At 41.5% G+C, this 26,384-nt stretch overlaps 1 pseudogene; it reads right to left on the reverse strand.

Annotated features, from left to right (window-relative positions):
* Positions 1-12,434: 12,434 nt before the first annotated feature.
* Positions 12,435-17,337, reverse strand: LOC101140418 (Y-box-binding protein 1-like; annotated as a pseudogene).
* Between the last annotated feature and the right edge of the window lie 9,047 nt (positions 17,338-26,384).

Genomic DNA, 26,384 nt, shown 5'->3' on the forward strand with positions numbered 1-26,384 from the left:
CAAGAAGAGGCAAAACTTACCTAGATTTATCTAGAGCCCATGCTCTGCGCTATTGCATTTTCCCCAGGGAACTTGACTCCAATTTCAGATTTAGGAAGAAAGACAGCACACAGCTCAGTGTTGTACTGTACTGTATTTGTAAGAGATTTATAAACAGAAATATGCCTCTACATCATGGCTCCCCTACCTCCCCAAATAAAAATAAAGAAAGAAAGAAATGGAAAGGAAAAAAGAATAGTGCTTCTAGGAGCATCCTGAAGTATATGAATTGAGAGTTTGGAAAATTGACAGCATGACAGAGTAAACTGCAGGCGCCTAGCGGAACATGCTTGCTGTGCTGGGGATCAGCTGTGTTATCCTTTCCCTCTCTGGGCTTCAACTGTTTCCTCATCTTTCTTTCAGAGCCTTCTTGACAGTGTTTCCTTTTGGATTGGCAAGTATGTGGGACAGTTTGTGTCAAGCACACAGTCTCTTTGCGCCCTCTACTGTTCAGTTATAGCACTGTCCGTGGCCTGGTTTGTTAAATTCACGTACGTTAAGGTAAGGGGATGGTGAGCCACAAAGTGCGTCCACAGAAGGCCACAATGTCACTAAGCAAAAGCCAGTCCTCTTCCATCCTAGCAAAGACTCGAAAGTCCTGTTGATCCTGCCCACACAATTTCAATTATTTTCCTAAGTGCTTTCTCCTGAGTGCACTTGCACACACGCCCTCTACACCCACACCCAGTACCACCTGTTATTAGAGTTATCACATTGTATGGAAATTGCTGGCTGACATGTCTTTTTAAGCACGAGGCCTGGCATTACTCACCTTGATAGTCTCTCTCTGCCCTGTAGGAGAGTGTGTGACATGTATACCCTCCACTCAAGTGTATGGAATGTAGAGAACAATGAATCAACAAAAAAAGAGATGGCAATCTGGAGAAAGGTTGGGGTAAAGAGTTGCAGCCAGAGGGGGATGTTCTGAATTCAAAACTTTTTTTTTTAAGGCAGGGTTTCACTCTGTCGCCCAGGCTGGAGTGCAGTGGTGGAATCATGGCTCACTGCAACCTCCACCTCCCAGGCTCAAGCAATCCTCCCACCTCAGCCTCCCAAGTAACTGGGACCATAGGTGCGCACCCCCACACCCAGCTAAGGTTTTGTATTTTTTGTAGAGATGAGGTATCACCATGTTGCCCAGGCTGGTTTCGAACTCCCGAACTTAGGTGATCAGCCTGCCTCAGCCTCCCAAAGTGCTAGGATTACAGGCATGAGCCACCACGCCCGGCCTTGAGTTTGGAACTATTGCATCCCAGTTTCAGTAAGGTTCCCTCTGCCTGCAACATGTCCCACTTCCTTTGCCCAACTTCACCTGCATCACACCTCTCATCCTTGGGGTGTCAGCTTAGGAATGATCCCTTTGGGAAGCCTTCTCTGATTCCCACTTGTCTGAGTGAGATCTGTTTTCTATTTGCTTCCTCGCATCCTGAGGTTTTTCTACCAAAATACTTATCAAACTATATTCCAACTCTGATTTAGTTGTCTTTCCCACTAGACTTGAATTTCCACAAAAGCAAGGACTAGGTCTAGCTTGCTCATCCTGGTACTCCCAGTGCTTACAAGGGTGCTTGTGTTCATCCTTTTATTTGTGGAATGACTATTATGTTAGAACTAATATGAATGGGCTAACAATTTCCAAGATGGAAATGAAAATCATAGAAGGGACTCAGGGAGCATCTAGTCTTATCCCTTCATTTTACAGATGAGGAAACCGAGCCTTAGAGAGGGTACCTCTCCTTAGAGAGGAAACCGAGGCTTAGAGAGGCTTAGAGAGGCTAGAGCCTGTCAGTGGCAGAGCTGGAATTAGCGAGTTATAATGGGGACTTTCTGGGCTTTATTTGCTGTCTGATCTGTCTAAGGAATAAAAGTGTCTTAGGTTCTTGTGACTCAAAGTGTGGATGGCAGACCATCAGCATTAACCGCACCTGGGAATATGTTAAACTCTCAGGACTTACCCTAGACCAGGAGGGCAGCTATCTAGGCTTCTAAATCATTACAGTTCCTTGCAGGAAAGCCATCTGGTCAAGTGGAAAAGAAATCCTAGCCAATGTCTTGTGGCATTAAGTGCAGGCTATAGACCAAAGGCCAAAAGTGTGGGCCCCTCACCTCTCAAAGTTCAGACAGTTTGGAAGTCCAGGGCCTGGCCTGATGGAGGATGATGGCCAAGATTCAGGTGAGCTGACTCAGTGAATAAAGAGGCCTCGAATAAAGAGGACCTCCTGGAAGCACGGCAAAAGCTGACTAGCACGCCTGATGCTGCACATTGTAGCATCCAACCTTGTAGCTATTACACTAAACAAATATTTTTATAAATGTATATTTATTTATACAAAGAATTCCACCCACACTGCTCAAGGTGGTGGTGAAAGTAATATATACGTACCTGCTAGTGGCATTGTAAACTGCAGCCTGTTTGGAAAACACTGCAACATGTAATAACAACTATAAAGTGATTTATCTCCTCAGACCAAGGAATGCCACTCATAGGAAACCATCCTAAGGAGATAATTGAACACAAGTGAAAAGCCACATGCATGAGATGTTTATTAAAGTTAAAAGTGGAAAATACTAAATCAAAAGGGAATGGTTGAGCAAATTATGACATGGTATCTTCATGAAGACCATTCGACTTTAATTATAATATAATTAATATGTCCCACTTCACCTGCTTGGGGTGCAATAGTGATTAAGAACATGATCTGTGGGTTTTCAGTTCTGACTCTACCATTTACTGTGTTACCTTGGACAAGTTTACTTAGCTGTTCTATGCCTCAGTTTCCTTATCTGTAAAATGGGGATAATAGCAATACCTATTTTATAGGATTGTTGTGAGGATTAAATTATTTAATTACGTTCATTAAAGTGCCTGGAATAGTGCTTCTCTATAAATTTATATCTTTTTTTTTTTTTTTTATGAGATGGAGTCTCGCTTTGTCGCCCAGGCTGGTGTGCAGTGGTGCGATCTTGGCTCACAGCAACCTCCGCCTCAGGTTCAAGCGATTCTCCTGCCTCAGCCTCCCGAGTAGCTGGGACTACAGGCACGTGCCACCATGCCCGGCTTATTTTTTGTATTTTTAGCAGAGATGGGGTTTCACCATGTTAGCCAGGATGGTCTCCATCTCTTGACCTTGTGGTCCGCCTGCCTTGGCCTCCCAAAGTGCTGGGATTACAGGCATGAGCCACTGTGCCCAGCCTATATCATTTTTTTTAAACAGTCAGATTAAATGGCTTGATAGTCGCATACCACCTGGTACAAGAATGCTTTTCTTTCGTCTTCAGAGTCTGACCTCCTGATAAGTTTCAGCCCTCCAGGCATATTTCCCAAGGACTCCTTTGAAGGCTCAAGGAGAGAAAACAAGAGAATGTCTTCAACTGGGCTCTGCATTTCATTCTTTATGGCTCTTGTTGCTACGTTGTGTGGCCATTGAAACAGGTGACCTAGGGACCCTCTGGAATTCTCCTTTTCCAGAATTATGCTCAAATGTGGTGACTTCACCCCATACATGCCTAGACTCCTGGATCTTTAGAGCTTATATAAATGTGTACACACATGCACAGACAAACACACACATAGTGTATGCGGCCTTCTGCAAGTCTCTTCCTGAGGGTCCCTGAGTCCCAGTTGCTGAGCATGAATGAGATTCTTTCCTTCCTCTTTCAACCCCTTGGTCTGTTTGCAATGACCTCCCTGGGATGTCATTCCTTTCAGTGGGTAACTACTTGGTCCAATGACAATAACAACTGCTGCTGGGCATGGTGGCTCACACCTGTAATCTCGGCACTTTGGGAGGCTGAGGTGGGAGGATTGCTAGAGCCCAGGAGTTCAAGACCAGCTTGAGTAACATAAAGAAACTCTTGTTTCTACAAAAAATAAAAATGTTAGCTGGGCCTGATGTGCACCTGTGGTCCCAGCTACTCAGGAGATGGAAATGGGAGGATCACTTGAGCCCAGGAGGTCAAGGCTACGGTGAGCTATGATCGCATCACTGCACACCAGCCTGGGAAACAGAGTGGGACCTTGTCTCAAAAAAAACCAGCAGACAAACCAACCCAGCTGCCATTCATTGAAAGCCTGAAGAGTGCCAGTTGTTTTGCTGCTGTGCCTTTACAAACATCCATCCTCAGAATGAACCTATGAAGGAGGTACTATTATTCCCATCTCACAGCTGGAGCCTCTGAAGTTCAGATACATTAAGGAGCTGGCTCAAGACTCACTACTCATATGGGAAGTGCCTGAGATTTTAACCCAGGTTTGTCTAACTCCAAAGCCCACACTCAGAATCATGAGCCTAAACTGCCTCCCTGTGTAGGGATATAAACAAGAAGTTTATAATAAATGGTAACTGCAAAAGTAAAAGCTAAGTCACATTGCCACAATGAATACAATTGTGTAAAAATATGTCTGCATGTGGACAAAGGCTTGAGAATATTTGCTGTGCAAGACTGATAGGATCGTTACGGATTCTTTTCCTTTTAAGTAATTTCCTTTTGTGACAGCTATATAGTTTTTTGATTTGGGTTTTGTTTTGTTTTTGAGATGAAGTCTCGCTCTGTCGCCCAGTCTGGAGTGGAGTGGCATGATCTTGGCTCACTGCATTCTTTGCCTCCCTAATTCAAGTGATCCTCCTACCTCTGCCTCCCAAGTAGCTGGAACTACAGGCATGCACTACCACAGCTGGCTAATTTTTGTATTTTTAGTAGAGACGGGGTTTTGCCGTGTTGTCCAGGCTGGTTTCAAACTCCTGGCCTCGTGGCCTCAAGTGATCCACCCACCTCGGCCTCCCAAAGTGCTGGGATTACAGGTGTGAGCCACCTTGCCTGGCCAGTTTATTTTTATTATTTTTTACAGGGTCTTACTTTGTCACCTGGGCTGAGGTGCAGTGGCATGATCATGGCTCACTGCAACCTTGACCCCTCTGGCTCAAGTGATCCTTCTGCTTCAGCCTCCTGAGTAGCTGGGACTACAGGCATGTGTACCACCACACCCAGATAATTAAAAAAAAATGTTTTTGTAGAAATGGGGTTTCACAATGTTGCCCAGGCTGGTCTTGAATCCCTGAGCTCAAGCGATCCTCCCACCTCAGTCTCCCAAAGTGCTAGGATTACAGGCGTGAGCCACTGCACCTAGCTGTTATAGACTTTTTGCCATTTTAAAAAGCTAACTCCACCTGCAAAAATTAACTTCCTCTAAAGTCCAATAGTTCTCAGCCTTGGGTGCACATGAGGATCATCTTGAGGAGCTTTTAAAAGATACCCAATGCCAGGGCTGCATCACAGATGAAGTAAATCAGACTCTCTAAGGGCTAGGCCCAGGGAGTGGTATTTTAAAAGAGTCCTGCCATTGGTTTTATGTGCAACCGGGATTGGGAAACAACTTCATGGAGAATCTTGGCCTGCCACTCTCCCTCTTCAGGAGAACCTAGCTGACCTATATTCTGCAGCCTCGTGCTAATGAACTCAAGCGTTTCCCTCTGTGTTCAGGAAGGGTCTAGCAAGATGACTTTTTCTCTAGTCGTTTTTGCAAAAGGGCACTAGGAGAACTTTTTGGGAGATAGAAATTTTCTATAGCTTGATTGTGGTAGTTACATGACTGTATACCTTTGACAAAACTCCTTAAGCTGTATACTTAAAATTGGTGAATTTTGTTATTTGTTCATTATACTTCATTGGGCTTTAAAAAGTTATGACTCTTGAAAAGGAAGAAATAAAACTTATTTACAGATTATATGTTTTAATATGAAGAAAATGTGAAGTTTATAAAGTATTTGATAAGTAAATTTAGCAAAGGAACTGAATGCAAGGTCAATACACAAAATTCATTTGTATGTGTATTATACATACTAGCAATAAACAACTAGAAAATAAAATATTTTAAATACCATTTACAATAACAACAAAAGCCACAAAATATTTAGGAATAAATCTAATGAAAGATTTCAAAGACCAGTACACTGACAACCATAAAACATTGCTGAGAGAAAGTAAAGAAGACTAAAATAAATTGAGGGATAAATCATGTTCATGGATTAGAAGACACAATATTGATAAGATATTAATTTACTTTAAATTGATTTGCAGTTTTAATGCAAACTCCATAAAAATTTCAGCAAGTTTTTTTTTTAAAGTGGAAATGATTAGTTTATTTTAAAATATATGTGAAGCTGGGTGCAGTGGCTCATTCTTATAATCCCAACACTTTATGGGGCTGAGGTGGGAGGATTGCTTGAGCCCCGGAGTTTGAGATCAGCCTGGGCAACAAAGTAGGACCTCATTTCTACAAAAAAAGTCAAAAAATTAGCCGACCATAGTGGCACACACCTGTGGTCCCAGCTATGTGGGAGGCTGAGACAGGAGGATCCCTTGAGCCCAGTAGGTTGAGGCTGCAGTGGGCTGCGTTCATGCCACTGCACTCCAGCGTAGGTGACAGAGTGAGCCCTTGTCTAAATAAATAAATAAATAAAATTTATGTGAGAGCAAAGGACCTAGAAGAGCCAAGGCAATAGAAGAAGATGAACAGAGGACTTCTAATATCTGATAACTTATAAAGCTATAGCAATTAAGATAGTTTGGTACATGGATAAATAAGTAGACAAAGGAAATAGAATAGAGAGTCCAGCAACAATCCCAGCCATAAGTGGTAATTGGATTTATGACAAATATTCTACAGCAAGTCAGTGGAGAAAGTATCAACTTTTCAGTAAGTGGTGCTGGGTCAATTGGATATCCATAAAAAAAAAAGAAAGCTAGATCTTTCGTACCATACACAAAAAGTCATAAGGAATCATAGACATAAAAGGGATAAAATAATGAAGATTCTAAAGGGCAACATAACAGGGTATCCTCATGGTCTTGAGATAAGCAAAGATTTAAAAATAGGATACAAAAAAGTATAAGTCATGAGAGAAAAACTTGATAAGTTGGACTTCATTAAAATGAATAACTTCTGGCTGGGTGTGGTGGCTCACACCTGTAATCCTAGCACTTTGGGAGGCCAAGGTGGGCGGATAACTTGAGGCCAGGAGTTCAAGACCAGCCTGGCCAACATGGCAAAACCCTGTCTCTACTAAAAACACAAAAATGAGCCGGGCATGGTGGTGCATGCCTGTAATCCTGGCTACTTGGGAGGCTGAAGAATGAGAATTGCTTGAGCCAGGGGCGGGGAGGTTGCAGGGAGCAGAGATTGTGCCACTGCACTCCAGCTTGGATAATGGAGTGAGATACTGTCTAAATAAATAAATAAATAAAAATTTAAAAATAAAATAAAATGAATAACTTCTTATAGTTAAATAGAAGGAATAAGTTCTAGCATTTGATAGTAAGTAGGGAAGTTATAGTTAACAGTAGTTTATTGTATATTTTTCAGAATAGCTAGAAGAATTGTAATGTTCCCAACCGGAATAAAAGATAAATGTTTGAGGTGATGGATATTCTGATTACACTGGTTTGATCATAAGACATTGTGTGCAGGTATGAAAGTATCATATGGACCCTTAAAACATGTACAACTATTACATATCAATAAAAATAGATAAATAAAATTAATAACTTCCATTCATCAAAAGGCACAATTAACTGAGTGAAAAGGCAAGCCACAGACTGATAAGGGATATTAGCAATACACATATATTTGACAGAGGACTCATAATCAGAATATATAAAGAACTCTTACAAATCATTAGGAATACCATCTAATTCAAAAAAATAGGCAAAAAACTGTAAAGATTACTTCACAGAGGAGGACATCCAAATAATTAATAAGCAAATGAAAAAGTGTTCAACATCATTATGCATTAGGCTAATGCAGTTTAAAAGCACATGATATCTCCCCCATCACTTGTCATTAAAAGCATTATAATATCTAGTGTTGGCAATGATATAGAACAAACTGGGATCCTCATACTTTAATGGTGGATACAGTCATTTTGGTCAATTATTGGACAGTATTTACTCAAGTTTAGCAAAAGTAATCTTATGTCCAAACAATGTCACGTGGCAAATACCCAAGACAAATGAGTTCTAATGTTCAGCAAAAGACATGTATTTGAACATTCTTAGCTGCATCATTTATAAGAGCCAAACTGGAAACAATGCAAATGTCCATTAACAGTAGAGAGAAAAGATAAACTGTGTTATGTTCATCAATGGAATACTACACATCAATGAAAAAGGTCAAACTACTGCTATGCACAATGAAGAGGACCGATCTCATAGATGAGCCAAAGAAGCTAGACATGAAAGTGTACACGATCTCTGATTTCACTTATATGAGGTTCAAAAACAGGCAAAACAGATCAATGGTGAGGAAAGGCAAAATAGTGTTTATCTTTGGCAGTTTTTAATTGGGAAAGAAGCCTTTGGGAGGGCTGGATATATTCTTTATCTTGATCAGGATGGTCATGTCAAGGGTATATATAGTGTAAACAAACATTCACTGAGCTGCGCTGTTCATGTTGGTGCACTTTTCTATATATATGTATATATATATGTTATGTCTAAAAAAATTCAAATCTCTGTGTGTGTATAACAGCCTTTCCTTTTCCTTCTCCTCCTCCTCCTTCTTCCTTGTGTGTGTGTATATGTGCACCTCTAGAGTCTGAAAGTATTAGTTGTACATATCTAATCATCTTAATTCTACTTCCTTGTGTGTTAATTTTCTTTCTTGATACTGGTGCTCTTCTCTGATGTTGGCTTTCCTTAAATATTTGGCTACTCTTGGCTGCCTACTCTTCTTTGACTTTAGAAATCTCTGTTAAGCTTATCATTGTTGTAGATATGCTCCAAGTAAGTGCCTCCCATCATCGTGGGGGAAGGACAGGCTGTATGTTGGTAGTTGTTCTCTGGTGTGAGGATTCCTTGTCTTCCACCCCTTGAATTTTCTAGGAACCTGGGACTTCAGTATCTATACTCAGCACTTCCACCTGGGAGAGATGCTGCTCTCTGTCTCTCATGACACATGAAGGAGGGAGAAGGGCTGCAGGTCCAGCAGCTTCTCAAGGTGGTTCTGAAATCTTGGTCTCTGAATCAGCTGCATCAGCACCATCAGGGAACTTATTAGAAATGCAAATTCTCAGGCTCCACCACAGACCAGCTGGATCAGAAACTCTGGGCTGGGGCACAGCAGTCTGTGCTTTAACCATCCCTTCAGGTGATACTGATGCCCACTCAAGTCTGAGAACCACTGTCAGAGAGAGTGCCCCAGTTAATTTCCTGGAAAATCACTCCTCTTCCTCAATCCTTTTTCACAGCAGGAATTCTTGTGAGTATTTCCAGCAAAGGCTCCTTTATTCCTGTTTCTCTTTCAGTCCATTCCTATCTGTTCTCTATCACTCAGAAACTCCTCATCATTTCTGGTGGGTTGCTAGCAATTGCTCTTGCTTTCTAGGCTTCTAATGAATTAAAACTTTTTTTAATTGGCAAAATACACGTAATATAAAGTTTACCACCTTAAGCATTTACGTATACAGTTTAATAGTGTCAAGCGCATTCACATTGTTGTGCAACCATCACCAATAACCATCCACAGAACTTTCATCTTGCAAAACTGAAACTGTATACCTATTAAACAACAACACATCATCTAACAGATTTTTTAAAAGCATATGAAATGGAATGTGTTGGGGGTGGGGATTTAAAGTTACTAGATGCATATGCTCTGCATACCATCTTTTCTTATTTATTTATTTATTGTAGAGACGGGCATCTCACTATGTTGCTCAGGCTGGTCTTGAACTCCTGGCCTCAAGCATTCCTCCTACCTCAGCCTCCCAAAGCACTGGGATTACAGGTGTGAGCCACCATGTCTAGCACATCTTTCCTTATTTTATTGTGGCAAAATATTAATAACATAACATTACTAGTATAACTATTTGTAAGTTATAGTCCAATGGCATTGAGTTCATTCATTTTGTGGTGCCACCATCACCACTAACCACTACCCATCTCCAGAACTTTATCATCCCAAACTAAAATTCTGTACCCATTAAACAACATTTCCTCATTCCCCCACTTCCATCAACCCTTGGCAACCATCATTCTATCTTCTGTCTCCATGAACTTGACCACTCACATAAGTGGAATCATATTTGTCCTTTTGTGATTGCCTTATTTAACTTAGCATGTTTTCAAGGTTCATCCATGTTGAAGCATGTATCAGAATTTCCGTCCTTTTTAAGGCTGAATACTATTCCATTTATGAATATACCATATTGTGTTTATTTATTCATCTGTTGGTAGGCACTCGGGTTGCTTCTATTTTTGGGGTATTGTGAATGGTGCTGCTATGAACATGTTGTATCAATATATCTTTCTGCTTTCAATTCTTTTGGGAATATAACCAAAAGTGGAATTGTTGGATCATATGGCAATTCTGTTTTTAATTCCTTGAGGGAGTGCTATACTATGTTCCATTGCAGCTGCATCATTTTACATTCCCACCAGCAGTGCACAGGGGTTCTCATTTCTCCACATCCTTTTCCTAACATGTGTCATTTTCTGGGTTTAAAACAAATAATATCCATTCTAATGGGTGTGAAGTGATATCTCATTGTGGTTTTGATTTGCATTTTCCCAGTAATTAGTAATGTTTAGCAACTTTTCATGTCCTTATTGGCTATTGATATATCTTCTTTAGAGAAGTGTCTATTCTAGTACTTTGCCTATTTTTGAATTGGGTTGTTTTGTTGTTGTTGTTGAGTTTTATGGGTTCTCTATAAATTCTGGATATTAATGCCTTATCAGATATGTGATTTGCAGATATTTTATCCCATTCTCTGAGTTGCCTTTTTACTCTGTTGAAAGTGTCTTTTAATGCACCAAAGTTTTCATTTTGACAAAGCCCAATTTGTCTATTTTGGCTTTTGTTGCCTGTGCCTTTTATGTCTTATCCAAGAAACCATTGCCAAATCCAAGTCATGAAGCTTTTCTCCAAAGTTTTCTTCTGTAGATGTCATCTCGATCTAACCCCTAACAGCAGTCTTCAGTTGTCCACTAGTTATATCTCAATAATATCTAGCTTTTCCCACCCTACCCCTACCATAGCATGAATGTTGAAAACCTGGCAATTCTGCTGTCAGCTCAGAGTATAGATAGGGTGCTCTCTGATGAAGGGCTAAGACAAGCTGGACTAAGGTCAGAAATCTGGATGGCCTTGATCTTATTAACCCTGATCATGCCAAAAGCGTCCTGGGAATAGCAGAATAGGCAAAACTGTTGGAATCAGTTGGTTCTTGCTCAAAATCTTGGTTTACACCCACTTGCTGCCACTATTGGCTGGGGGGTCTTGGGCAAGTTCTGTAACCTCTTTGGGCTTCAGTTGTGGTTTTATTTTTAATCTTTAAAATGAGGATAATAACACCTACCTTCAGGTGTAGTTTTGAGAATGAGATAATGTATGGTCAGGCTCCTAGAAGCTGGGAGCTCTACTTATATTAATTACATCATGTGAGATATGGTTGTTACCCAGTACATCCCCTCTGCTTGGCCTCTAGCCTGTGAGCATCTCCCCAGGCTAGGCTGGTACATCTTCATCTCTGGATCCCAACACTTGATTCTCAGTGTGGCACATGGTAGGACCTCACTAGACATTTGCCAAGTGATTGACTTGGAGGTTAAAAAAAAAAAATCCCTTGCATTCTGCCTGAAAGCCACATCACTGTAATGGGACACAGGTTTGGAGTTGTGAGTATGAGAACTCAATTGAAATGTGTTCTACCTCTTTGAATGTATTTCGTTCCACATTATGGATACCAAAGAATGCCTGAGTTTTCCTCTTTCCTCTTCATTTCTGCTGTTAATTTTTACTTTCCAAATGAATAAGTCTTATGTGTAAGAATTTTAGAAGGGATTTTGGTGGGAGTGAAACTGGGTGCCCAAATGTTCCGATCTTAGCACTGAAAGTCCAGAAAACCCCTCAGTCCTGGGCTTTCTGTCAGTACAGCTGGCCACTCTCAAAAGACAAATGGAAGCTGGCTGGCAGATACACTAACTACAAGATGGAGATATTTTGAATCCCCTTTAAAGTTTGATTTGATAGATTCTTAATGGTTCTGGTCAGTTCCATTGAATTTGCTACTTCAGGAAGTATGGAACAGATTAGATTTTCATTCTGGTTTCATTCAGATTTTTATTCTCTGTACAAAGTAATCCCATTGGCTCTTTTTATTACTATTATTATTTAAGACCTTTATTAACAGGTGCTTGCAGTTTGTTGACTTTTTGAAAAAATCAAGTTGTAAACTTTTATTACAAATTAAAAATGAAGTTCTTACACATCTCCACTTGACCAGATAGGAAACAATTTAAAAATCTTTAAAGGCGTATTGTGAAAAAAACAGGCTTTTTTTTAAAAAAAAGCAAAACAAAACTCATTTGTTATTACCAAAAAGAGGCGTCTTTAGGTGAAAATAATAAAAACCCCATGCTGCTTAGATAATACAGATAGTTCTATTTATCTGGTCAATTGGCAAAAAGCAAGCACTTAAGGTCTTCAGCTCCAATCTTTTGTTCATTTCTTATTGCTGGAATTTCATATTTCTTCTTGTTGGATGACTACACCGGTTGATGATAGAGATGATAAGTCGGAATTTACTCAGCCCCGCCCTGCTTAGCCTCGGGAGCGGACTAATTCTCAATTCTCAGCTGGTGGATCGGCTGCTTTTGTCTCTTTGCCACCTTGTGGTTTAGGGTTTTCTTTTCTGGGTTGTTTTTTTTTTTTTTTTTTTTTTTTTTTTTTTTTTTTTTTTTTTTTTTTGAGACGGAGCCTCCTCGCTCTTGTCCCCCAGGCTGGAGTGCAATGGCGCGATCTCGGCTCACTGCAACCTCCGCATCCCGGGTTCAGACAATTCTCCTGCCTCAGCCTTCTGAGTAGCTGGAACTACATACAGGCGCCCACCACCATACCTGGCTAATTTTTGTATTTTTCGTAGAGACGGGCTTTCGCCATGTTGGCCAGGCTGGTCTCGAATTCCTGACCCCAGGTGATCCGCCCGCCTCGGCCTCTCAAAGTGCTGGGATTACAGGCGTGAGCCACCGCGCCTGGCCGGTTTAGGGTTTTCTGTGCGTCTGCGTCGGTAATTGAAGTTGCGGCGGTACCGACGTTGAGGTGGCTGCTGATCTTGGGTCTCACCTCCTTGATTTTCATTATCCTCTTCATTGCCGTCCTCTCTAGGCTGTCTTTGGCGAGGAGGGCCCCTGCGGAATCGTGGTCTATATCCCTGATATATACTCTGCCACACTGATCTACTTTGTTTTCCTGCACCCTGGTTGTCAGCACCCTCCATCACTTCTCCCTGCACAGGAGGGTTGGAATACTGTGGTCCACGACCATAGGGTCTCCGCATGTAGGAAGGTGGGAACCTTCGCCTGCTGTAGGGCCGGCGTGGTTGAGCCTGGCCTTCGGGAGCACGCTCCCATCCCTCGTTCTTTCCCCCACTCTCGCTATTCTGGTAATTTTGCTGGTAATTGGGTGGAGGACCCCTACGACGTGGATAGCATCTATAAGGGTTACGGTCTGCTGCATATTTACTGCCTTGAACTGGAACACCACCAGGACCTATAACATGTGCTGCTTCTGCACCCTTTTCTCCTTCAACCACATCAAACTCCACAGTCTCTCCATTTCTACACTGCGAAGGTACCTCCTGGGGTTATTCTTCTTTTTGGCAGTCTGGGGTACAAATGTATCTTCCTTGATGTCATTCCTGTTGATGAAACCATATCCATTCCTTAAGTTGAACCATTTTACTGTTCCCAAAACCTTCGTTGCGATGACCTTCTTGTCCCCGCCGGCAGGTGCTGCTGATGTGAAGCCTCCCGGGCCACCGTTTCCTGTGCCGCTGCCCGTAGTGCTGGGCGTGGTGTCACTGGCGCTGAGGGCGGGGGGCGGCGAGCGGCGAGCGGCGGGCGGCTGCTGGGTCTCGGCCTAGCTGCTCAAGGTTGTGGTGATGGTGACTGGGGCCGGCTGCGGCAGCTGCGGCTCCTCCCGGGGTGTGATGGTAGCTAGGCCAGCGGTGGTGGTGGGGGCTGCTCAGGGCTCTCTGGGGTCCGCTCTCCGCTCCCGCTACCGATCAAACTCTTGGCTCTCTTAAAAAGTTAGTGTGGCCGGGCGTGGTGGCTCACGGCTGTAATCCCAGCACTTTGGGAGGCCGAGGCGGGCGGATTGCCTGAGGTCAGGAGTTCGAGACCAGCCTGACTAACATGGTGAAACCCCGTCTCTACTAAAAATACAGAAAAAAAAAAATATTACCTGGGCGTGGTAGCTTGCGCCTGTAATCCCAGCTACTCGGGAGGCTGAGGCAGGAGAATCGCTTGAACCCGGGAGGCCGAGGTTGCAGTGAGCCAAGATGACGCCATTGCACTCCAGCCCGGAAGACAAGAGCGAGACTCCGTCTCAAAAAAAAAAAAAAAACAAAAAAACAAAAAAAAGTTAGTGTGCAGTAGTTTTGGACATGCTAAAGTGACTAAAATTGAGACTAAGAAAAATAATTGTATTAATCGTGGGTCATAGCTCTTTTTCTAAACCTATTTCTGGATTGCATTTTGCTCTAATAAAAAGCAGGCTTACTTCCTTGGTAAAGTATTTGTTCAAAGACAGGTCTTTATGAGTAATCTTTGGAGGAAGATGAAGTGGGTTAATTTTACTTTAAAAGCTCTGTGGGATGCCAGAGCTGGTAGGATGTGCAAAAAGATGGGCTTATGGTATTTAAAAAATCAATTTGAAAAGAATTGTGGTTCGTATTTCTCATCTCAGTTAATATTCCTGAGTTTGAATTTTGTGAAAGATCATTACAACGACTTAACTGAAACATGATCAGGCAGGTATTTCATATTCTGGTACATTCTTTATGATCATTCACTGGCCGGCAGACTCCACATATTGTTTCCATGGGTCCAGGAACCTCCCTGCTGTTGTCAGCCTCCACTCAAAAATTTCAGTGTAAAATATAGACCTGATCCAGTTATGTTCCTGCTTAAAAATCCTTACTAGCTCTCCCACTTCTCCCAGGATAAATAAAGTCCAAAGACATTCCAGGCTTGCAAGAGCTGATCTTCAGTTGATCTGATAAGCTTATTTTCTGGCTTTTACACATCCTCCTTTTTTTTTTTCTTTTTTTGAGACAGAGTTTCTCTCTGTCACCCAGGCTGGAGTGTAATCGCGTGATCTCAGCTCATTGCAGCCTCTGCCTCCAGGTTCAAGTGATTCTGGTGCCTTAGCCTTCTGAGTAGCTGGGACTATAGGTGCGTGCCACCATGCCCAGCTAATTTTTGGATTTTTAGTAGAGATGGGGTTTCACCACGTTGGCCAGGCTGGTCTTGAACTCCTGGCCTCAAGTGATCTGCTTGCTTCGGCCTCTCAGAGTGCTGAGACTACAGGTGTGAGCCACTGCACCTGGACATACATTCTCTTTAGAGCCCTCTACTTCCTCTTTTTCTTTCTTTCTCTTTTTAAAATTAAGGTGAAATTCAATAACATAGAATTAACCACTTAAACAGAACAATTTGTGACATTTAGTACATTTACAATGTTGTGCAACCGTCACTACTGTCTAGTTGCAGAGCATTTTCACCACCCCAAAAGGAAACCCTGTACCATGAAGCAGTCACTCCCCATTCTCTACTCCCTTAGTCCCTGGCAACCACCAATCTGCTTTCTGTCTCTATGGATTTGCCTATTCTGGATATTTCATATAAATGGAATAATAATAACATTTGACCTTTTGTCTGGCTTCTTTCACTTAACGTAATATTTTCAAGGTTCATCCACACGGTCACATTTATCAGAACTTCATTCCTTTTTATGGCTGAGTAATATTCTGTTGTATTGATATATCACACAACTTGTTTATCCATTCATCCATTCATGGACATTGGGTTGTTTCTACCTTTTAGCCGTTGTGAATGGTGTATGCATATCCATGTATACCGATCTTCAATCCTTTTGGGTATATACCTACAAATGGAGTTGCTGGGTCACACAGTAATTCTGTTTCACATTTTGAAGAACCATCAAACCATTTCCTCTCCTTTCTCTTGTGTTACAATAATAGAGTACATTCAAGACAATTTTTGTCAAAGCGCAATGATACGATGCCTTTAATTATAACAGGCTGTATATGTATCCAAGGGCAAGGACTGTGCCATCTGTGAATCTCCAGTACGTGGCACAGGGCTGCACAAAGGTGCTCAATAAATGTTTGTGGGATTGGATGGGTTACACACAGCTTTATCCTTAGGGAAGATATGGTGTATGTAAGGCTTTGAATATGAGAAGAGCTAAGTGGGGGTAGGGGTAGGTAAGGCAGAAGAGACCCTGCCAACTCCTTTGAACAAAGGGAAAGGAAGAAGGTATGGTAGAACTAGTTCCCCTTAGACTTGGCTTCTCTTGCTGCCTTGCCTTTGATGAACTTATTGTAAGTCTCTGGGAAGTTAAATTCCCCTCTGTCAATGAGAAGATTGAATATTTTAGTGATATTCAATTTTTTTGTTTGCTTTAAGTTATGGAAATATTCCCTGCCCCTCCCTTCCCCCCACCCCCCAATATGAAGTCGCAAATGAAAGCCCAGTGTGGTTGGAGTGTGCATTTGAGGGAAGGGAAGGGTGCAGGGCAGGGCATGGACCTGGCTCCCTCTCTGTAGCCCCAAGGACCTTGGCAGGACTCCGAGACTCCAAGGTCCTGGCATTTTCTGAGCCTCCATCAATAGCCTACAAAGCCTCTGTTCTAAAAAGATTAAGAAAGCATTAACAAACACAAGTACACATTATTGTGCAAAAAGTATTTTTCCAAGTAATAGAGGGGTCCTTAAGGATTTACATAGCAACTTAAACAGGAAAAGAACCAAAGTCTTTCTAAAAAATTATAGTGACTAGTACCCTTGGCTAAAAAGGGAGTTTCCGACCCCCTCCTCAACTCCTTACACTTAAAAAGAAAAGACGTAGGGCATATTACTTGAATAGAATTGTCAAACTTTTTATTTTCCTAGCTGAACGGATTCCTGCACCACGAGAGCATTTCCTCTGAAAATGTCCTGCTCTAAACCAAAGCTGAACATGTGAGTGGGCAGGTCGAGTCTTGTCCATCCATTCCGGGTTTCCTTTTCTTTCTCTCTGTCTGCCTGACTCTCTCTCTCCTGGTGAAATGACTTGAAATTATGACATCTACACTCTACTCTCACGTTGTCTTTTCTTTCTAGTTCTTTGCTTCTGAATTAATCTGAAAGATTGGGGCTTAGCTGAGTCCTCCAGATCACTTCCTGACACGCCAATTGTGTTGGCAAGCCTTACTGGTCCCTCAACAATGATCATTGCTGACACTTGACTTCCTTTGGTCCAGTTCAATTCCTTATTTCCACTGAAGCTCATTTGTAGGCAGCACTTCTGAAAATATACTGCCCAAACTTCAAAATCTTCTATTTGTTCAGGTTGAGAGAAGTTATTCAGGCAATGAGACTGAGAGATGGTTTACACAGATGTCTGAATGAGCCAAAACCATGTTGTTCTTATCATTAACGTTCCCACTTGCTGTCATAGAAGTGTACTTTAAGCCATGATAACCACAAACATTATTCATATTCTACCATTAGCCCTCTCATTCACTTTTTGTGAGACTTCCTAAAATTCCGGAATTTCTCCTAAAAGGGAGTTCCTATGCAATGGCTGCCTCTTTTTGTATTAGAGCCCTGTTATAACATAGAAAGGAATTACAGTTTTAATATGCTTCCGATTTTCCTTCTTTAATGTTGGCTTTCACTTCAAAATGGGCATAAATGTAAGCACTGCAATATTTTCATCATTTCTTTAAATGCTGTTTTTGAAAGGAACTTACAGTTTTCCGGAGGATGCCCACAGGATAATCCCTCTTGCTCCACCATGATGCTGTTGGACTACTGGAGAATCGAATGCTGTAATCCTTTACATAGCACTTAAAAAATGATTTAGAAAAGCTAAAGTCTGTCTTGGAAACCTCAGAACTTGTCTCAGAAATCTTGCCTCAATCAGCTTCCAAAGTATAATGTAACATGATTATTTTCCTTTCTGGAAACCTGTGAAACAGGTCTTGGAGCTCCATTTAATGTGTCAGAGTTTTAATTGATTCTTTGCTGTGTCTGTTCACCCCATAATAGCAGCACTAAGCACAGGACGTGTTTTACAGGAATAGTCACCCAGAGCTTAGCTTGTTGTCACATAGCAGGCAGACAATTTCACAATGAAAATAAATCTGTTTCATGCCCCGAGAATTTCTTCCTGATGAAATGTTCTTTGCTGATGTTGAGAATGCGATCATTGATATCCACCAGTTAGCACTGTTGTGGTTCCAGGGAAAACTTAGTTGCTATTCCTTGCCAGTTCTAGAAAAACAGTTTGATTGACAAGAGGGGTACCATGGAACTCTGATCCTTGAGTTCATTCACTTTTCTCTTGCTTCTTGGACCACAAGATAGGAGTGATTCCCATGCCTTTATTATAATCTCATATAAAGTATCTTCATGTATGTTATCTCACTTGATCCTCATGATAACATTGTAAGGAGGGCAGGACAGGTATCATTATCCCCACTTTACAAGTCAGAAAACTGAAGTTCAAAGAAATTTGTAACCTACTCAAGGAACCACAGGTAATAAGTGGCCAAGAAAGGACTAAAAAGCAGATGCTCTTTTTGGTAATTACCACTTTCCTTGGAGAGCAGCCAAGACAGCTCCACCAAGAGCTTGCTGCAGCAGAACCTCCCTACCCCCCACATTCATTCATTCATTCATTCATTCAACAAACACTTGTAGTGAGTATGAATTTTGGGGCTCAAAATTCAGATCTGTAAAACAAAATTAGTTTTTTCTTTCTTTCTTTTCTTTCTTTCTTTCTTTCTTTCTTTCTTTCTTTCTTTCTTTCTTTCTTTCTTTCTTTCTCTCTCCCTCTCTCTCTGTCTCTCTCTTTCTTTCTAGATGGAGTCTTGCTCTGTCACTTAGGCTGGAGTGCAGCGGCACTGCCTCAGCTCACTGCAATCTCTGCCTCCCGGGTTCAAGCGATTCTCCTGCCTCATCCTCCCGAGTAGCTGGGACTACAGGTGCATGCCACCACGCCTGGCTAATTTTTGTATTTTTAGTAGAGATGGGGTTTCACCATATTGGCCAGGCTGGTCTCGAACTCCTAACCTTGTGATCCACCTGCCTTAGCCTCCCAAAGTGCTGGGATTACAGGCGTGAGCCACTGCACCTGGCCATCTTTTTCTATAACTTTAATTAAACCCTTTCTTGGGCACTTAATCCTCCTGATGGCAGAAACTTAATCAACTCCAGGTTTTCTCATGCAGCTTAGGGAGCTGCCCCTCTTCCCTTTCCCCCCAGGTTTGTATATAAGTTCAAGCCATTGGGTATATGTGTGTTTGTGTGAGAGAGAAAGAGTGAGACAGAGACACAGACAGAGACAGACACAGAGAACATCTGTTAATGACTCATAATATCCCAAATTTATTTGCCTAACATGTTTTAGATTCCTGCTAGGTGGGGGTACACAGAGATGAGCAGCAGCATCCCTTTCTTAAAATGTTCAGTCTAGTGGGAGAGGAAGAGAAAGGGCAGAGGTTGGCCTTACAGTGGGACGCAGGCTAAGAGAGATCCCATGATGAAAACCAATGCAGTAGGGCTTGGCTGATTGAAAGATGTGTAAAGTGACACTTGTACCTTCCTCAAAGACCTAAGCAAAGACTATGATTCTACAGTTTCCCTGTTACCCAAGCTATTTGATGTTCACAACATTGGGTAACTGATCTGAGCTCAGATTCAACTGGAAAGCCAAAAGAAACTTAATAATAAAACAATTATAATTTTGTATCTATGATCTCATTGGACCTTCTCTATCTCTGTGAGAGCTAAAAGGATTATTCCTCTGTGGCCTATACAAAACTAGCATTACTCAGTGGCCTCTTCTAGGCACCATTGTGTGCTGATAAATGGCAATCTGGCACTGCAAAATAATTTGAACTTTTACTTCTGTCTCTTAAAAAAGGACTGAAAGACCTTTTTATCATTACATAAAGTCCTCTTTCTTCTTTTATCTTCTCTTTCCTTTCTCCTCCTCTTCCCTTCCTATTTGTTCTATCTGTCTCTCATCTATCTATCAACCATCCATTCATCTGGTCACCTGTCTCACATGCAGCTTCTCTTTCCCCAGTCCAAACTCATAGCCCAAATCTTTCAAGCTAGCTTGGTTTTAAAAAATAAACATTCCTGTTTCAGTTTCCTCTAACTTTTTTTTTTTTTTTTTGAGATGGAATCTCGCTCTGTCACCCAGCCTGGAGTGCAGTGGCACTATCTCGGCTTACTGCAACCTCTGCCTCTCAGGTTCAAGTCATTCTCCTGCCTCAGCCTCCCGAGTAGCTGAGATTACAGGTGACCGCCATCATGCCCAGCTAATTTTTGTATTTTTAGTACAGATGGGATTTCACCATGTTGGACAGGTTGGCCTCGAACTCCTGACCTCAGGTGATCTGCCTGCCTCAGCCTCCCAAAGTGCTGGGATTACAGGCATAAGCCACTGCTCCCAGCTCTTCTTTTTCTTCTTCTTCTCCTTTTCCTTGTCGTTCCTCTTCCCCTTCCCCTTCCTCCTCCTCCTTGTCCTTCTCCTCCTTCTTCCTTCTTTCTTCTTTTCCCTGCAACCTAGTAGCTCTATGTCTTTCCCATGTAAGTTGAAATATTTAAAAAATTACTTTGATTTACGTAACAGACCTGGGGGAAAAATCTAGTGAAGACAGAACCATCCTTTACATGCTGGGATGAGGGGTGGGGTGGTGGGGTAGAAGAAGGAGAGCCCAAGGAAAACAAGACAGAACTTTCCTTGGTGGATGGAGAAGGAGAAGAGGTATGATTACAGTGGACTACAGTGTCTGCACGTGCATCGTTTTAGTCTCTCTCCAATTATTTTACAGATGGGAAAACTGAGGCCCAGAGAATAAAATAAGCTGCCCAAAGTCACACAGCTGGTAAGTGACAGGACTGTGATTTAAATCTGGATCTCTGACACAAAGTACTGTGTTCTTTCTACTCACAAGTGGAGTAAATTCCTGGTTTCTACATAATTCAAACAAGAGGAAAATTCACATAACTGATTTCTCCCCAACCCAAAGCAGTAAAGGAGAAGTCGCTTAATGAAAAAAACACATAAAGCCTAACATGAGAACCATGATTTTGGTTCTTGATTTGGAGAAGGTGATGGCCACCTGCTGCCAGAAATGAGGCATGAACCAAGAGAGGCAGTGAGGTGAAGGGAGCTGAGGGCATTGGGTTTCTTTTTTGTTTTGTGTTTTTTTCTTTTTATTTTACTTTTTGAGACAAGGTCTCGCTCTGTTGCCCAGGCTGGAGTGCAGTGGTGCGATCTCAGCTCACTGCAACCTCTGCCTCCCAGTTTCAAGCGATTCTCATGCCTTGGCCTCCCAAGTAGCTGGGATTATAGGCATACGCTACCACACCTGGTTAATTTTTATATTTTTAGTACACCATGTTGGCCAGGCTGGTCTTGAACTCCTGACCTCAGGTGATCTGCTCGCTTTGGCCTCCCAAAGTGCTGGGATTACAGGTGTGAACTACTGCACCCAGCTTGTTTTTTTTCCTTTAGATTCAGGGGGTACATGTGTAGGTTTGTTACCTGGGTATGTTGTGTGATGCTGAGGTTTGGACTTATAATGATACACGTAGTGAACATAGTACCCAACAGGTAGGTTTTCAACCCTTCCTCCCCTCCCCTTCCCTTTTATGGAATCCCCATGTTTATCGTTTCCATCTTTGTGCTTGCGTGTACCCAAAGGGCATTGGGTTTTAACGTTACTGGAATCATATGGGTTCCAATAGTCTAGAGAGTTAAGTGTTCCAAGCCATGGGGAAACTTGAGAGATCTGGGTTACTGATGAGGAAAAACATGTCTATACCTGACAAGCAGTGAGAATAGAAAGCCCCCAGGACTATTTTCTGATTACAAAATAATACATAGACCTTATTAACTATTGAAATACAAAAGTGTATAGCAGAAAGTAAACAGCTCCTCTAATACCCCAACCCACATACCAATGAAAGTCATAAGAAATCTTCCATATTTTTTCCTGTACAAATACAGATGCTTCTGGATTTACAATGGGGGTATGTCCCAATAAGCCCATAGTAAGTTGAAAATGCAATTAAGTTGAAAATGTGTTTAATATACCTAACCTGCTGAGCATCATAGCTTAGCCTAGCCTACCTTAAACATGCTCAGGACACTTACCTAGCCTATAGTTGGGCAAAATCATCTATGATATGGTTTGGATCTGCTTCCCTGCCCAAATTTCATGTCGCATTGTAATCCTGAATGTTGGAATTGGGGCCTGATAGGAAGTGATTGGATCACGGAGCGAAGTTCTCATGAACGGTTTAGCACCATCCCCCCTTGGCATTGTATATTGAGAGAGTTCTTGTGAAATCTGGTTGTTTGAAAGTGAGTGGCACTTCTCCCTGTGTCTCTTCCTGCTGCTCTGGCCACGTGACATGCAGGCTTCACCTTTGCCTTCCACCATGATTGTAAGTTTCCTGATGCTTCCCCTGAAACAGCAGATGCCAGCATCATGCTTCCTGTACAGCCTGTGGAACCATGGGCCAATTAAAACTCTTTCCTTTATATATTACCCAATCTCAGTTATTTCTTCATAGCAATGCAAGAATGGCCTAATACAGGCTGGTAACACAGTTCATGGTTGAGAATCTGTTGTTTACCCTGGTGATTGCATGGCTGACTGGGAGCTGTGGCTTGCTACCACTGCCTAGCCTTGTGAGAAAATATTATACTGCATATTGCTAGCCTGAAAAAAAATCAAAATTGAAAATTTAAAGGATGGTTTCTCCTAAATGCATATTGCTTTCATACTATTGTAAAGTTGAAAATCTTAAGTCAATCATTGGAGGTCAGTAAACATCTGTACAAATATGGTGGTAGAATAGTAGAGTATTATTCACAATTTGTCTGATTTCAACTCTTTTAAATTTGTTAAAGTTTATTCCATGGCCTAGAATATCAACTATCTTGTTGAATATTCCATGTGAACTGAAAAACAATGTATATTCTCCTGTTGTTGGGTGGCATGTTCTTGGCATGTTCTAAAAATGTCAATCAGATTAAGTTGGTTGAGGCCGGGCTTGATGGCTCATGCTTGTAATCCCAGCATTTTGGGAGGCTGAGGTGGGTGGATCACTTGAGGCCAGGAGTTTGAGACCAGCCCCGGCAACGTGGTGAAACCCCGTCTCTACGAAAAATACAAAAATTAGCTGGACATGGTGGTGGGCACCTGTAATCCCAGCTACTCAGGAGGCTGAGGCAGGAGAATTGCTCGAACCTGGGAGACAGAGGTTGCAGTGGGCCGAGATCTCACCACTGTACTCCAGCCTGGGTGACAGAGTGAGACTGTCTCAAAAAAAAAAAAAAAAAAAAATTTAAGTTGTTTGAGAGTGTTCAGGCTTACTACATCCTTACCAATTTTCTGTGCTTGTCCTATCAATTTCTGAGAGGGAAATGTTGAACCCTCCAAGTGGGATTGTAGATTTACCTATTTCTCCTTTCCATTCTATTATTTTTTTTTGCTTCATGTATTTTCAGGATCTGTTTTAAGTGCATGTGCTTTTAGGATTGTGATGTCTTCCTCTTCCTGGTTAAAGTGACCAATTGACCTTTTATTATGATGTAATTTCCCTCCTTTATACCTGGTAATATTCTTTGTTCTGATGTCTACTCTATCTGATGTTAGCATAGACATATTAGCTGTTTTTTTTTTTCCTTTTTGAGACAGGGTCTTGTTCTCTTGCTCAGGCTAGAGTGCAGCGGTGCGATCACAGCTCACTATAGCTTTGGCCTCCTGGGCTCAAGTGATTTGTGTAACAGAACTGGGGAAAAATCTAGTGAAGACAGAACCATCCTTTGCATGCTGGGGATGAGGGGTAGGGTGATAGGGAGGAAGAGGTGTGTGCCACTATGCCTGGCTCATTTTTAAATCTTTTTTAGAGACAGGGTCTCACTACTTTGCCCAGGCTGGTCTCAAACTCCTGGCCTCAAGAGATTCTCCCACCTCAGCCTCCCAGAGTGCTAGGATTACAGGTGTGAGCCACTGTGCCCAGCCAGCTCTGTTTTGATTACTGTTCTGGTATATGTTTTCCTGTTCTTTTACTTTTAACCTATGTCTCTATGTTTAATTTTTTTTTTCTTTTCTGGGTGCTGTGGTGTGTGCCTGTAGTCCCACCTACTTGGAAGGCAGAGGCAGGAGGATCCTTTGAGCCCTGGAGCTCAAGGCTAGCCTGAGCAACATAGCAAGATTTGGTCTCTAAAAAATAAATAATTTAAGTCGGTTTCTTGTAGACAGTAGATAGTTGGTTCTTTTTTAAAAATCCAGTCGGATGACTTTTTTTTTTTTTTTTTTTTTTTTTTTTTCAGAGGGAGTCTTGCTCTTGTCGCCCAGGCTGGAGTGCAGTGGTACAATCTCGGTTCACTGCAAGCTCCCGAGTTCAAGTGATTCTCCTGCTTCGGCCTCCCTAGTAGCTGGGATTACAGGCTTATGCCACCATGCCTGGCTAATTTTTGTATTTTTAGTAGAGACGGGGTTTCACCATGTTGGCCAGGCTGATCTTGAACTCCTGACCTCAGGTGATCTGCCTGCCTCAGCCTCCCAAAGTGCTGGGATTACAGCTGTAAGCCACCGTGCCCTGTAGTCTCTATTTTTTAATTGCTGTGTTTAGACCATTTACATTTAGTATAATTATTGATATATTTGGATTTAGGTCTGCTGTTTTATTACTTATTTTCTGTTTGCTCTTCTAGTTTTTTGCTCTGGGGTTCCCCCTTTCCTGCCCTTTTTTTTTTGGATTATTTAATTATACTTAGTATTTTATTCAATTTATCAATTGGCTTTCTGGCTATATATATTTTTTGTATCTTATTTGTTTATTTACTTACTTATTTTTTAGCATTTGCTCTAGGGAGTATAGTGTACATACCTAAACTTTTACAGTATATTTAGAATTAGTATTTTACTACTTTAGGTAAAATGTAGAAATCTTACAGTCATATAGTTCTCTTTACCCTTCTCCTTTTATTTTATAGGTATCATATTTGTTACATCTACATATGTCAAAAACCCCAACAGACAATCCTATAATTTTTGCTTTCAATAGTCATGCATACTTTAAAAGATTAAGGGGAAAAAATAGTATTTTACATATCTATATTTTTACCTCATTTGTTGCTTTTCTTTAATTCCTGAAGTTCCAAGTTTCCCTCTAGTATTATTTCCCTTTAGCCTGAAGAATTTCCTATAGCAAATATTTTAGAGCCTACATACTGATGACAACTTCTTTTAGATTTCTCTCATCTGAGAATGTCTTCATTTCACTTAAATTCCTTTGATATTTTCACTGGAGGCCAGGCACATTGGCTCATACCTGTAATCTCAGCACTTTGGGAGGCCAAGGTAGGAGGATCTCTTGAGCTCAGGAATTCAAGACCAGCCTGGGCAACACAGTGAGACCCCAATTCCACAAAAAAGTAAAAAAAATTAGCCAGGTGTGGTAGTGCACACATGTAATTCAAGCTACTTGGGAGGCTGAGGCAGGAGGATAGGTTGAGCCCAGGAGTTTGAGGCTACCGTGAGCTATGATTGCCGCTGCACTCCAGCCTGGGTGACAGAGTGAGACTCTGTCTCAAAAAAAAAAAGAAAAAAAGAGATTTTTCACTGGATATGCAATTTTTGGTTGAAAGTTATTTTCTTTTAGCACTTTAAAGTGTTAATGTAGCCACTGTGGTTTATAATGAGAAATCAATAGTCATTTGAATCATTGTTCTTCTAGAAGTAATTTATTTTTTTCTCTAGATTCTTAAGATTTTACAATATATGTATTTTTGTTGGTACAGTAAGTTTTCACAATGTTTTCTTGGAAGTAGTTACTTATAGTGACTTTAAGCAAAATGACATATGACAACAGTAATTTTACCATAGGCTAATTGAAATAAATGAGTTAAGTTCCTATGGTATATTTCTGGTCACAAAAACATCATCCAACTTCCAAATAAAGGTCAAAACATTTCTAACATTAAACACTGAAGTAAGTGTGAGCTATACAGACATTTAAGAAAGATTAAGTAAAGGGGCTGGGCATGGTGACTCATGCCTGTAACCCCAGCACTTTGGGAGGCCAAAGTGAGAGGATTGCTTGAGTCCAGAAGTTCAATACCAGCCTAGGCAATATAGTGAGACATCTCAGTAAAAAATTAAAAAAAAAATTGCTGAGTGTGGTGTCACAAGCCTGTAGTCCCAGGTACTCAGGAGGCTGAGATGAGAGGATTGCTTGAAC

The sequence above is a fragment of the Gorilla gorilla genome, chromosome 13 (genome assembly GCF_029281585.2).
Source record: "Gorilla gorilla gorilla isolate KB3781 chromosome 13, NHGRI_mGorGor1-v2.1_pri, whole genome shotgun sequence".
NCBI lineage: Eukaryota > Metazoa > Chordata > Mammalia > Primates > Hominidae > Gorilla > Gorilla gorilla.